This window comes from Orcinus orca, chromosome 3 (assembly GCF_937001465.1).
Source record: "Orcinus orca chromosome 3, mOrcOrc1.1, whole genome shotgun sequence".
Classification (NCBI taxonomy): Eukaryota; Metazoa; Chordata; class Mammalia; order Artiodactyla; family Delphinidae; genus Orcinus; species Orcinus orca.
Window position 1 is genome coordinate 140,253,521 of NC_064561.1, and position 15,571 is coordinate 140,269,091.

Genomic DNA, 15,571 nt, shown 5'->3' on the forward strand with positions numbered 1-15,571 from the left:
GGGTGATGTAGGACACAAGCCACCAAGCATGCCTGTCCTCCTCTCCCAGCACTGGAGCCAGAGGGCAGATGTCAGGAGTTTCTATAACCTGGGTGCCTCAGTTTACCCATCACTGCAACTCAGCACAGAACCCGATCTTCTAGGGCTTACTTGCCCTTATAAAAGCAACAGATAGCCAGAGGCCAAGCAGTGCTTGCTTCTGCCTTCTTGCCACAGAGCGGGCCAGCCATGCTTCTCCACCCTGCAGTCAACCATTAGTTCTGTGGATGTCCTGGAGCCAGCGCAGCACTTCTGACAAGCCAGTGCCTTTCCGGGCACTGATTTCTACGTGGTGGTATTCCGCTTGGCACAGGCAATGAGGTCCAGGAGCCTGATTAACGACTTCATTTCTTCTATGGTCATGTAACAGGGCAGGTCAATTTTATTGAAGAGAATCAGAACCGATGCTTCTTCAAGTTGTTCTGCCGAAAGGAGACCCAGGAGCTGTGCAGAGGATGCGGAGAGCTGGGTGGGGTTAGAGGCATCCACCATGAACAGGAGAGAATGACAGTTTCCATAGTAACTGGACCAGATGGGGCCCATGCACCACCCCCCAGCTCCTGGATGGTGATCTTTCTCTGAGCCGCCATGTCCAGTTAGGTTGGTACCCACCGTGGGCCGCGTCGGGGGAGGATCGCCCAGGTTGCCCTTCCCATCCTGGGAGCTCAGCTGTGTAAGGCAGTCAAGGTCTCCATAGTGAGGTGGATGGACCTATAGTCTGTCACACAGAGTGAGGTAAGTCAGAAAGAGAAAAACAAATACTGTATGCTAACACATATATATGGAATCTAAAAAACAAAAAAAGTTCTGAAGAACCTAGTGGCAGTGCAGGAATAAAGACACAGACGAAGAGAATGGACTTGAGGACACGGGGAGGGGGAAGGGTAAGCTGGGACGAAGTGAGAGAGTGGCATGGACATATATACACTACCAAACGTGAAATAGATAGCTAGTAGGAAGCAGCGGCATAGCACAGGGAGATCAGCTCGGTGCTTTGTGACCACCTAGAGGGGTGGAATAGGGAGGGTGGGAGGGAGGGAGACGCAAGAGGGAGGGGATATGGGGATATATGTATATGTATAACTGATTCACTTTGTTATAAAGCAGAAACTAACACACCATTGTAAAGCAATTATACTCCAATAAAGGTGCTGAAAAAAAAAAAGGTCTCCGAGCGGGGCCAGGGAGTAAGCACTGGTGGACCCCACCCCGGGCGCCCCCCACCCTGCTCACCGCCAGTGCCCCCCGGATCGCTGTACCCCCTACCCTGCACGGAAGGATCGTCTGCAAGCGTTTCACCAACAGCATCTTCCCCAGGCCCATGACACCGAGCCTGCTTATTTTTTTATAATATCCTCTCCAAGGTATTTAGAAGTTCTGCTATTTTAATGGAAATATCTTTATTGAATTTCTTTCATTTTATACATGCATGATGGTTGGTTTTAAAATGTTACACCAATCAAAGAAAATGAATATTCTTAGAATTACATTGTTAATAATTCATTAGTTTACAATAATGTATATTGTAAAACAAGAAGAAAAACAGAAACAAAGATTAAACTTTACAGAATGAAAAACAGCCTCTTGCCTCATCCACTCCCAGTCCAGAAACACTGTCATGTCCCTTTTCAATGTTTGGGTTCTTAGTTTTTCTAGTACTTTCCACCATAACTTTAAGTAATAGGCTTTTGGCTTTGTTTCTTGGCTTACCAACGTTAGACACTACCACACATTACCTCCTGCTTTAAGGATGATATAATTCGGCCTCCTGTTTCATGTGGGTACCTGAGAGCTGGTTCATCTACTGGTGAATGCCTGCTGCTTATAACACTGACTCTGGTGGTGATTATGGCCGGCATAGCATGTCTTGCTGGGGTATTCTGAGGACCCTTCTTCTGGGTGTTGCGGCTTCATTTCTTCCTGGGGTCACTGGCTACCTAGAGCACCAACTCTCCTGTGTCCTCTGCTCATTCTCATTGTTTTAGCCCACGGGAAAGTTCTACTGCTCGTACAAAGACTAACACAAATGATGGTCCTTTCCATCACCCCTGGGAACCCTCCTGCTCTCTTTATTGACTGGATTTTTAATTTGGAGCATTCCCAAAGCCACTGGCCAATCAACCCTTGCAGTGTATTGGGCTATGATGCCCTCCAGTCTTGCATCTCTGTCATTCCAATCCTGTTTGATTTCTCTATTTCAGAAACTTCTTAAGATTACCTAGTATGCTAGGAAGATTATTTTCTAACAGTTCAGTTAATGAGTTTTCCTTTTAAATATATAGATTTTTTTTTCTTTATTCCAAGGTATTTGAGGAGGGAAGAGAATAGATGCATGTACACCCAGACAGCCATCTTAATCCAATCTTAAATAATATTTTAATATTTTTTCCCTTTACAACATGACAGCAGGAGAACCTCTGGAGTCTCCTGAATGGCTGGGATAAGGTGTCAGGAGAACTCTGATGTGTATAACCAGGCCTCAGCTAAACACCTCTGCTTCCATTTACAGTTGTACAGCTTTCAGTGCCCTTTATTCATTGACACTAATGGTTTAGTTTAGACTTACAACTGACCATTGCTGAAAGACAAAAAGCTCAAGAACTTTGATCTTGGAACATAAAAGTTAAGGACAGACATAAAGGTAATACCAATTCTATACATTTGCATCAATGATCTTTGCCTTATCTGTAAGTTAGAACAGACATTTTGTATAATATGAAGATGGCTCTACAACTTCCAAAACACTTTTGTTGTTGTTGTTGTTGCAGTACGCGGGCCTCTCACTGTGGTGGCCTCTCCCGTTGCGGAGCACAGGCTCTGGACGCACAGGCTCAGCGGCCATGGCTCACGGGCCCAGCCGCTCCGCGGCATGTGGGATCTTCCCAGACCGGGGCACGAACCTGCGTCCCCTGCATCGGCAGGCAGACTCTCAACCACTGCGCCACCAGGAAAGCCCCAAAAGACATTTTTAAAGCAAAATATATTATTGTTATATCCAATTTGGGAATAAAGACTAGCCACATCAAAATGGGCTGTATGTAAAGAAATGCTCGCCATGGCACTTTAAAACCTTCTCTCTGATATGGTATTTTAAATACAAAACATAAATATAAACTTCCAAAATTAAAAAAAAAAATTCTCAGTTGATTTCGTAACAGTTATGAAAGCAAATTTTGTCTATTTTTGATTGCTAAAACATGTTAAATTTCAACCTACATTTTCGTACGTATTGTCACTAAACCAACATCATCTGTCATTTGAAAGTTTGTCTGAAATGTATTTTTTATGAAATAATTTATTTCAAGTAAATTAAATTGTGTGCCTTCACATGGTCAGTGTGAAAAGTTGCAATTCGCTTTTTTTCTTCCAGTTTTGTGGAGATATAATTGACATACAGCACTGTGTAAATTTCAGGTTTACAGCATAATTTGACTTACATAAATCATGAAATGATCATCACAATCAGTTTAGTGGGCATCGATCATCTCACGTAGATACAAAATTGAAGAAATAGAAAAAAAATTGTGTGTGATGAGAGCTCTTGGAATTTACTCTCCTAACAACTTTCAAACGTAACATACATCAGTGCTCTCTATGTTTATCACGTTGTACATTACACCCTAGGATTTACTTACAACTGGAAGTTTGTGGTACCTTTGACTGCCTTCCTTCAGTCCCAACTGCCCTGCCTCTAGTAATCACATATCCGATCTATTTTCCTATGAGTTTATTTGTTTTTCGGTTTTGGAGTATAATTGACCCTACAACACTATGTTAATTCCTGTTACACAACGTAGTGATTTTTTTCTGTAGATTTCAGAATGATCACCACAATAATTCTAGTTACGAACTTTACCATACAAAAACATTACTTAGTTGTTGACTATATTCCCCATACTGTATATTTCATCCCCATGATTCATTTATTTTGCAACTGGAAAATAATCCTCAGTCTCCCTTAGCTATTGCTTTCCTCCCCCTAACCCCCTCTCCTCTGGCAACCACCTGTTTATCCTCTGTATTTAAAACTCTATTTCTGTTTTACGTATGTTCATTTGTTTTCTTTTGTAGATTTCACATAAGTGAAAGCCTACAGTGTTTGTCTTTCTCTGACGTATTTCATTGAGCATAATTCCCTCTAGGTCCATCCATGTTGTTGCAAATGGCAATATTTCATTCTTTTTATGGATGAATAATATTCCAGTGTACATATATATGACATCTTCTTTATCCATTCATCTATTGTTGTGCACTTTGGTTGCTTCCATATCTGGGCTATTGTAAATAATGCTGCAGTGAACATAGGGGTGCATATATCCTTTCTAATTAGTGTTTTTGTTTTCTTCAGATAAATACCCAAGAGTGGAAATGTTGGATCATACGGTAATTCTATTTTTAATTTTTTGAGGAATTTCCATTCTGTTTTGTATAGTGGCTGCACCAATTTACATTCCCACCAACAGTACCTGAGGGTTCAGTTCCCTTTTCTTCACATCCTCTTCAACACTTGTTACTTGTTGTCTTTTTGATGCTAGCCATTCTGACAAGTATGAGGTTATATCTGATTGTGGCTTTGATTTGCATTTCCCTGATTATTAGTGATGTTGAGTATCTTTTCACGTGCCTGTTGGCTATCTGTTTGTCTTCTTTGGAAAAATGTCTATTCAGATTCTCTGCCCATTTTCTAATAGAGTTGTTTTTGTTTTTGACGTTCAGTTGTATGAGTTCTTTGTATATTTTGGATATTAGCCACTTATCAGATATATTGTTTGCAAATATCTTCTCTCATTCAGTAGGTGAGCTTTGTTTTGTTGATAGCAATTTGCTTGCATAGAATATGGATATTACTAAAAATTACAGTAAAGTGAAATTTATTTTTTCAGTTATACTTCTGTCTATATCTAAAGTAAAAGATCTTATATCTTTTAATCATATATATTAAGTAAAAGATTTTTCTTAATACCATTTCTTATTCAATACCCTGCAAAAATGATGAAAAGACTAAAAAATGCTAAGAGGGTTCAGAACATTAGACGTTGCCATGAATGTGATTCTTAAGTCAAAAAAGTTGAGAAATGACTCCTTAAAGTAACCCTCAGGAGTATCTTCTACATTAGAGGAGAATAATGAAATTCCATTAGTGGTTGTCATTTGGAGAGGGATGCTCATTACAATGATTTTACTTACTTTACTTTTTTGACATTTAAATTAATCCCACTGGTAAGTACTTTAAAAAATTCACATAAGCTCCTAAATATCTAGTTATGATCAATCTAAACTGACTGGAAAACACATGTAAAATAATAATCAATGACTCAGCATTGACCCAGAAAATATAAAGTTATGTTTAAGTTGTTCTGATGAAAATTTATTGAATTTTACCAACAGTGATGGCTGGTATCTATGAGTTTTTTCTTCTGACAAGTTTGTTAATTTAGTAAAATGCATCCAACACAGTTATGCAGTATTGGTTAGGATAAATTTCTCCCTTTCTGATTACCATAGCCTAGTAACATCATGTAGATACACTTTGTGTTGGTGTAAATTCCATAATGATCATGTAAGAGAGAGAAATAATGTCCTAAAAACAATGCACCAGTCATTCAGGAAATGGAAACCCACGTGAGGCAACTTCTTTCAAAATGGGTAGATTGTGACTAAGAGTTCGAAAGTTGGTCTTATGGAGAGCAGGGGCATTTTTTTTTCTCTATATTTGCAGGGCAGATGACAGTCACATGTGCTAAACACTTCACTGAGCATACCCAAGGTGGTTTGCAACTGTAAGCATGTTAATTATATTTCCAGCTATTTCTATGGCATTCCAGGAAGCATATCAGAATTTAAATGGGTAAGAGTCCTCCTGGATTTTATTACAGGGAGAATTTTAACCAATTCTTATACATAAGAGAAGAAAATTTTAAAAAATATTTTATCACTTCAACTATTATTAATTAGAATAACAATATATACTAAACCTAACCAACCACGGTCATGCACCAGTCTGCTGAGATGCCAGAACAGAGAACAGCAGCCTAGGACACCACAAAGTATGCCCTTGAAGATTTGAGATACTTGATGTTTAGTTCGTCAGGGCTGCTGTTCAAAGTGCCCAAACTAGGTGGCTTAAAGAACAGAACTGTATTGTCTCAGTTCTGGAGGAGGTCCAAAATCAAGGTGTTGGCAGGGTTGCTTCTTTCTGGAGGACTCTGAGGGACAGATCTGTTCTAGGCCTCTCTTGGGGTTGTAGATGGTCTTCTCCCTGTGTCTTTTCACAGCATTTGTCCCTCTATGCATGTCTGTCTTTGTGTCCAAGTTTCCCCTTTTTATAAAGACACCAGTCATTGGATTAGGGCCCATCCTAATGACCTCATTTTAACTTGATTACCTGTGTAAAGATTGTCTCCCAATAAGGCCACATCCTAATGTTCTGGGCATTATGACTCCAACATAATTTTTAGGATGGTCAACCCGTAACATTTGGAGCCAAAAATATGCTTGGAATAATAAAATTAGTCTCTGAGAAGATGGCAACATCTTGACTACACAGCTGTTTGCATCTCCCAGCCAACACCAACCAAGCAAGAGGATGAAGAAGCTTGCACAAGGAATAATTCTCACAGTGAATAGCTGACATTACACACACAATCTCCAATTATGAAAGATCTAGAAATAAATATGGGAATTGGGAGTGAGAAAGTTGGTTTGGGGAAAGATGTTGAAGTCAAACCTTAATCGATTTGATAAATGTAGAGAATTTCCTTAAGTTATTTTTCGATGCCAGGCTCCCTTTGACCCAGGACCTCTCAGTACCCATTCCTCCCCAGACTGCCGCCAAAAGTGTAAATGCTAGCTGCACCTGTGTTTGCATATTTATAACTGCCATTCTTGTAATCTTCACAGTTTTTCATAATGAAAAATAGTTTTCATTCACATGTTTTTTTCCCATGCATTTTCTCTTCACCCTCTAAAACTGGGTGAAGAGAAAATTTTGATTAAAAATAATATAAAATACAGTACATCAAACATAGAAGCTGGTAAATTCAGAAGATTATAGGTTCTAAATATAAGGATACTTCCTTTTGGGAAATACTCTAACACTATTTCTTTTCAAGGATTGCACACACATACACTTTTTTTAAATGGAGGTAGCAAGGCTGTAGCTTGACATGATGTCCAGGAGCAGCTATACAGTTTGTGGGACCCAGTGTGACATGAAAATACAGGGCCCCTCGTTCACAAATTCTTAAGAATGGAAATATCAAAACAGTAGAGCATTAAACCAAGTGCAGGCCCTTCGAAGCACGGGGTCCTCCCTAAGCTCTTATACCCAAAGAATAATTTCACTTCGGTAGACTTTTCTCATTATATAATATAGACGATTATCTTAGAATTTAGGGAGGGACTAATAATTATTAGATAACTTAATGAAAAATTTGAAGCTTACATGAAGGGCAGGATGTGACCTCACGTTTGTACTCTTATCAGCGACTTTACTGTTGCTCTCTGTTTCCTTGTTCTCTCTTGCCTGCTCTCGGTCCTCTTATCTCCCTTCCCCCATCTAGCCACAGTAAGGAGTGGAAGCATGATCTCATGGGTCTGTGTACTTATGAGAGCATTGGTTTGTATTTTATTTTACTTTCTAAAGAAGTTGAGTCAATAAAAGAAAATAAACTCTGTATAGCAGTTCACAGAAATGGGTTTGACATACGTTACGAGCTTTGCTTTAGTCACCTTAAAGATTTTAGACAAAAACAACGTTTCATGAGTAACAATTGTGTCTTTGTACAAGTGAAGTGGGACTTGTTAGTGGGATGGAGATAGGAAGCCAAATGGCTTGGATGATTTTTTGTTTAAATTTATACTTATTTTGTTAACGTCATGATGTTGGGTCACATAGAGATGCAGAGATTTGACCTCTAGAATTCCTTGAGAACTTGTTAAGCTAAACGCAAACCTCTTGGGTCACAGTCAGCCGGTCTGTCACTGTATCTGTTTGCCCTGGGGTCTTCTCTAAGCTGCAGCTCTTATTGGCAGCTGTCCCAAGGGTATTGGGAAAAGACTCTGCCCTTTCCGTGGTGTCACTTTCCTGTGGGATTGTATCTATTTAGCGGATGTGGAATAGCCCTGGAGAGGTAGGTAAAGAGGTGTGGGGAAAAAAAGATTGATGTATATAGTAACTGAATTTTAATAAGACTATTCAATATGAGATATTTGTATGATTTAAGAGTACTCGCATATATGGGTTCAGAAAAGTAAACTAATCTGATTTTGTTTCTATTTCAGGTGATATGAATGAGAATTTCTTTCAAATGTTTACTCTCTGGGACTGCGTTACTATAAAGTGTGCATCTTAGGGAGGAGAGCAGGGAAGAGACTTCTTGCAAAGAGGGGATGGGGAGGTCCCTCTGTTCTCTCTCAAGCTCCGGGTGGTTCCCAGGTGACAGGCACATCTTGAGGATAAGGAATTTGTGACTTCTCTGTCCCTGCTGCAGCATCATCTTCTAACACAGACTACACTGGGCTTTAACTGCCTCAACCAACAAATGAAAAACGTGCTACCTGTCTTGCATGGATCAAACGACAGGATGTATATGAAAGTGATAAATCATCATCTATGTCATAAATACAAATAATGGAATTTTGTTGCATGTAGCTAAATCAAATATTGATAACAACATATAGTACATACCCTAATGGGAAGGTAAGTATTAAAATATTTTCTGATTCTCTGTCAATTTTGGCCCAAGACCTCCGGTACCCTTTCATCCACCAGGCTGCCCTAAGAGCTAAAAATGATAGAAGCGTCACTGTCCCCACATTTATAACTGCCATTCCTGTTGCCTTCAGGATGTGAAACACAATTATACCATGTAAGGTTCACAGTCCTGACTAATTCCATCCCCTCCGAAATCACTGCAAAACATTATTTTATCTTTTTTTAAAATTTTATTTTGTATTAGAGTTGATTTACAACGCTGTGTAGCTACTGAGAAGAGGCCAGCACTTGTCTCTGGTACCATGAACTTAAGCCTGGGTCCTGAGGATGTGGGGAATGGGAGAATGGTGCTGTGATAGATACTGAAAGGATTGTTTCCACCAAACCCTCTGGAAGGGCATTTAGAGCAATGTTTTCCACTCATGTTCTGAAGTTTAAGACCAAAGCTGGAGGAAAGATTCTTTTGTTTTCACATGGAACACAGATTGGATTTAGCCCCTGAAGGACGCCAGCCTTCTCAGCCTCGTCTGCCATCAAGATGACTTTCCAATTTCAGTAGCAGCCAAAACGTGTGGCACAAACGGCCAGAGGCTGGTGGGAGCACACGGTGGACCCGACGTCCCAGCAGACAAGGCCAAAGGGGCGTAAGGCAAGAGGGTACTGTGAGAGGAGCCAGGCCACACAGCCACTGCCAGACCTTGTCCTTGGCCATGTGTGTGAGGATTCAGGGGCTCTCCAAGAAATGCCCTAATGATACCCTGATGCACGCGGAAGTCCCCTGGGAGTGGATGGGAACATCCGCTGAGGTGGAGTTTCTTTCTTTTAGGGTCATAGCATTTACAACCCCTAGGCTTGTGAAACCTGAGGAAGCATGGGTTGTACCCATGTTGTCACTCAGTGAATTAGAGTCCCTTCAGGATTGAAGGGACTCTCCTTTAGTAAATGAGGCTACTTAAGCGAGTTGCACACTTTTAGGCTATTAGTGGGAGGTATCTGGCATGAGGAAGGGCATTGCCCTGTATGTTTCTTTCCGACACCAATTATCCTGTTTTCTCCCGCCAACTTCTGCTCTGTACATGCATCAAAAAAACAATACAAAATGGTCATATATACCTTTTGCCCATTATTTGAAACTAATGTTTCTAACAATCATCACAAGTTGCACATTAACATTTTCTCAAAATATGACTCTGATGAAACTTGTTTTCTTTTGAAGTACTCAACCCACTGATAGAGCTTTGAGTGTTTTGGGATAAAAATAGACAAAAAGATGTTTTTCATCTATGTTATGGGAGCATTTAGGAGACACCTACCCCCAAGAACTTGGGAATAGGGGAAAGAAGACTGCCTTTGGGCTATTAAACTAGTAAAGCCCACACAACCACTTCTGAAAAACAACCCAAGAATTTGTCTGCAATCATGTATCTGTATAACTTAGACTGCAATCAGAATGAGTAGGAAATTTCTCAGGGCTCAGGGATCCAGGGCTACAACAGGAATGTAATTTAATAAGCAACAACCTAACCAATTGTGTCAAACCCCATTTGGGGGAAGACAGCAAACAGCTCTCTAGCTTCCTGAATGTTTAGCCAGCCTTGGGTTTAAAATTCTCTTTTAATTCTTCCAACATCCTGGTTAGGCAGGCATTATCATACCCATTTTACAGATGAGGAGACAAGAGGCTGTGAGAGATTATTTCACTCCCCCAAGTTGCTTTTTCTAAGTGACAGATCCAGAATGTTTTTTTTTTTTCCGGATGCGCAGGCTCAGCAGCCATGGCTCATGGGCCCAGCCGCTCCACGGCATGTGGGATCTTCCCAGACCGGGGCGCGAATCCGCATCCCCTGCATCGGCAGGCGGACTCTCAACCACTGCGCCACCAGGGAAGACCCGATCCAGAATTTTGATTCAAGTCTGTCTAAATCAGAGAACCTGGGTTACCAACTGTTAAGGCTATCTGTATCAGAATCCCCTAAACAAGAATTCTGGGTCACCCCCGTTATAATTCATTTGATCTTGGGGTAGAAAGAACATGGGAGATTAAAGAATTTAACTTTTCAAAGCTCAGTAAGACATTCTGCTGCTCATTAAGGCTTGGGAACCACTAACCCACAGGTTGAAAATATAAACTGTACCCATTCGAGCACGATTTAGGTGAGTAGTACCTGTCCAGCCTGGAAGGGGTCTACATTTGCAACAGATATGAACATTTATAGAGATGTAAATTATGATACCCCCAACACTACGAAACACTCCTGCTCAATTATGAATTCCCTTTGTTCTGCTTTTGGTTCACGAAACGTTATGAAAATGTGACTGCCCAAGTAGTTTGTCTTCCAGGAAAGAGTACTGACCTGCCACTCCAAACATTTCAGCACTTTTATTGAGCTAATCCAGCAGTCTCTCTGAGTGTGGTTATTGTGAATTCCCAATATTCACACAATCTGTGTGACAAAAGATCAGCCTGTAACTTTGAGAGCCAGACCCTGGACCTCAATGCATCCAAAAAAAACAAGTGCCACCTTGAGTGTGTATCTGGGGGCAGCCCTGCTCTCTGAGGGCACGGGCAGGCTTTCCACTTATCCCTGCCACTGCTGGTGTTAGAATTTGGTGGGGAGAAAGGTCATCCACCCTACTGCAAACAAATGAACATAAAGAAATATTTACAAATTGGTAAACACTCAGTAAACTGGATAGCCTTCACTCAAATAAGTGCAGTGCAGTTGATTAAGTTGCTGCGTACTAAAATGCAGTCTTATCTTACTTAGCCTGGCTCCCTGAGTTATCCCCATTGTGACAAGAGTGCTAGATGGGGAGACACAGGCTTACAGAAAAGTTCTTAGTTAATTGTCATAGATGGACGTCACACAGAGTGTGATTTTGTTAGTGTTTTACCAATTTAACTCTAAAATGACTATATTATTTTCTCTATCTTTAAGTTATTGGGCATGGGGTATCTCACCATTGCCTCATGTACTAAAAAATGGTATATTAATGATTTGAGACTATTTGCCCTAACACTAAGAGGTGAAGTCCTACCAACATTAAGTTTTGTAGAAATTTTAACAATATTAAATTGTAGGTGATAAATGGGCTAGAAGGGTAATTGTTAGAAACTGTAGTTATGGGTAGTATTTACCAGGGCTAATGACGAGACCTTTATTCTTGCCTGTCTTTGGTGGAATCACTTAGATATGTTTTGGTGTTGACAACAACAATAACCAAAATCACAAAACCATGTTAAGTGTTTGCAAGTGTGGAAAACCATGTTAAGTGTTTGCAAGTGTGGAAAACCATGTTAAGTGTTTGCAAGTGTGGAAAACCATCAGATCCTTCAGGCAAAGCAAATGCTTCACGAGCAAAGAAGAAACCAATTACATAGTATTTTCAAGAGGTGGTTTCAACTACATACAGAGAGTCGGGATGAGCAGAAGATGCACAAGCAGCTATTTCTTTTCTTGACGCACCTGCTCAGAAGCTTCCCCGGCAACGCACACCTGGGAGGCCAGCTTTGTCCCATGATCCATCCTTGCATTCCTCCCTTGGAGCAAGGTCTTAGGAGCCAGGGTTGTGGAGTTGGTAGGGATGAAGGGGCAGGGTTGGAAGGGAGAGGGAAGCCGAGCATTGACGACTGTCATTGGGAACTAGGGTGACTGCCAAGTACCAAATCACCTGAGATTTTCCCATTTGAATGAGGATTTGGGGGGGATTGGAAGTGTTTTTACTATGCGCCTACCTTCTGCCTTTTTAAAAGAAATCCATGTAGCTAATAGAATTTTTAAAATATATTTCCAGAAAGGAGAAGCTATGATGCACGTTACTTATAGAGCATTAGGATACAATCTCTAGACTCGCATTGTACAGCTGAACATTCTCTCGTCAGTCTAATAAAATGCAGAACATCCAGTAAAGATTTTTTAACTCAGTTTTCCTGATGAATGATATTCTTTTAGTATCACCAAGTTCAAGAAGCATGATATAAAAAATGTTGGCAAACTACTGCCGAGAGGTCCAGGTCTAACCTGTGGCCTACCTTTGTAAATAAAGTTTTATTAGAACACAGCCATGCCTATTTGTTCAATATTGTCTGTGTGGCTGCTTTGTTGCTACAGTGGCAGAGCTGTGAGAAAGACTGTAGGACCCACAACAGTCTGAAGTATTTACTATTTGGCCCTTTATAGAGAACATTAAGTCCTTAATATGAAGAAATTATTTTTAAAAATGGAGGTATGAAATACACCTTCTCCACAAAATCCCACACATTCTTTCTTATCCCTTTTACCATAAAGCTGAAAACAGTATAGCAAGAAATTGTTGCTAGCACTGAAACCTAGGGGCTCAGAAGAAATGCCACACTAATGCAAGGAAGAATTTTAAGATTGTGATGACCAGTTTGTTCTTTTAATTAATTTGTTTCACATTAATTTACAAGGTTGAAGGATTCAAAAATGCTTCATGCTAGTTTTATGGGACACATTTTGAACTCTTAGCTTTACATCCAGTGTTTATTATTTCTAAGAAAGTGTTCAGGAAATTGTAATAAGGGAGCATTCAGGGGATAAAGAAGACACTGGTTAGAAATTGTTCAACTGAGGTATCTGTATTCCCATGTCCATAGCAGCAATATTCACAATAGTCAAGACATAGAAACAGCCTAAGTGTCTGTCAATGGATGAGTGGATAAAGAAGATGTGGTGTATATATATAATGGCATATTATTCAGCCTTAAAAAAGGAAATCCTGTCATTTGCAACAACTTGGATGAAACTGGAGGACGTTATGCTGAGTGAAATGAGCCAGACAGAGAAAGATAAAATACTGCATGGTATCACTTATATGTGGAATTAAAAAAAAAGTCAACTTACATAAATAGAGTGGAAAAGTGGTTGTCAGGGTCTGGGGGTGGTGAAAAGAGGGAGAGGTTTGTAAAGGGCACAAACTTTCAGTTATAAAATGAATAAGGTCTGAGGATCTAACGTATACTATGGAGAGTATCATTGTTAATACTGTATTATATAATTGAGATTTGCTAAAAGAGTAGAACTTAAATGCTTCTCTCTCTCTCTCACACACACACATACAAAAGGTAAATGTGTGAGGTGATGGATGTGTTAATTAACTAGATGGGCGAATCCTTTCACAATGTATATGTATATAAAATCATACTGTACACTTTAAATATCTTATAATTTTATTTGTCAATTATATCTCATTAAAGCTGCCAGTGGAGGAAATTGTTCAACTGATTTTAAAGAAATAGGATTCAAATTCTTATTCCACAAGTGTAAGTACTTCACCTTAAGAATTTAAAAAATAGATTTTTCCTGGTGAATTTGGACCCTTCCATTCTTGATCTAGACTTTAAATGACACCAAAGTCACAGGAGAAAAAATCGCTTTAATAATGTGCAGAGTTTCATTCATTCAACAAAGGTACACTGAGCATCAACGAGGCATCAGGCCCTATCCTGGGCACTTGAGCTGTAACTTCAGGCAGAGACTGTCCCCTGTGAAAAGGGGAAATGCACCTGCCCTATCTGACTGGGAGATGGTCAGGAATTAGCCATGATCTGCAAAGGGATGGCCTGTCAACATACTTTCCTGCTTGTAAGCTCAGATATCTACCACCCAGAAAGATTTTTAAGAGGATCTGTGAGTTAATGTTTACCAACTGCTTTAATATCCTAGGATTAAAAAGGGCACATCAGAAAGAAGTGGCCGTGCTGGAACTTGGAGGGCATTCAAAAATCCAGCCTGGCAAGTCTCATGGTTTGTTTTCAACATTTACTTAACCTCCTTCTGCTATCAAGAAACCCGAGAGTGCTCTGAGGAAGTTTATATCGAAGGAAATGAAGAAAATGTACATTGTTTTTGAGTTGTTTTGTTAAGGCTTCTGGATAGCAAGAGTGTGTGTTTTATAATTATGAACGTTTGCCAGCCTGTAGAGATGTCCTAGGTGTCATTATTTGAGCCAACCAAGATGGGATATCACACAGAGCCTCCTTAGAAAAGTAAATATTGTTAGAACACTTGAAATAATCTTAAGTCTGTCCTTGAAATAGCTATAAATGAACTTGGCCTCTGTTCAACATAGGCCAGTGAAGAGAACATGCCCCGGGGGAAATGTTTTTGTCCACTCTGGAATGGCCAGCTGTCACTGAGTGCACAGAATTGCCGGATCTGTGGGGATAAGCAAACAGTTCTGTTTTCTTCGCAGAAACTCATTTCCCTGTGCTTCATATCAACAATTGTGAGCTATATTTACAAAGGGGTTTGTATGCAAAAGAAGTACCCGCTAGGGGAGGGGCAAGTATTTACACCAGCTTGTCTTGGGAGCCGCCCCCCAAGCTTGCTTTTTATAGAACCAGGTGATAACACAATTCAAAGTGCTGGTTTGAGAGGCAAGTGTCTACTGGCACAAAAATGTTCTTTAATTAGTATTTATCTCAGAGCCAGGGTGACATAAGTTGCTAATTATGCTGATACAAGAACAGATTGAGATATTCTTGTATGTAAAAGAGAGAGGGGTAATAGGCACGCTTTTTGGATTTGGAGTATATGTGGCTTCAGTTGACCCTAAATTAGCTTGGATCCTGTCTGGCCTGCATTTAAAATAACCTTTCTAGTAGTTAAGGAGACTGTGCTAGCTTTGGTCTTGAACAGTAGAAATTTCAAATTGTATGCTACATATCACCTCCGAGCTTCATAAAGGTTGTTTTTTACCCCAACCTTGATTAATGGAACTTTTACACATATCTCAGGAGCTGATTATCTCTATAAGTGCTAAAATAAGTAATTTTTTAAATAAATTCTAAAA

The 15,571-nt window shown here is 40.0% G+C and overlaps 1 long non-coding RNA gene and 1 pseudogene across 1 annotated transcript in view; both read right to left on the minus strand.

Annotated features, from left to right (window-relative positions):
* The window catches only part of LOC125963992 (uncharacterized), a 449,192-nt gene that overhangs the window by 153,530 nt on the left and 280,091 nt on the right, over positions 1-15,571 (minus strand). The gene's annotated exons all lie outside the window — the stretch shown is intronic.
* LOC101278574 (ADP-ribosylation factor-like protein 16) lies at positions 213-586 on the minus strand (annotated as a pseudogene).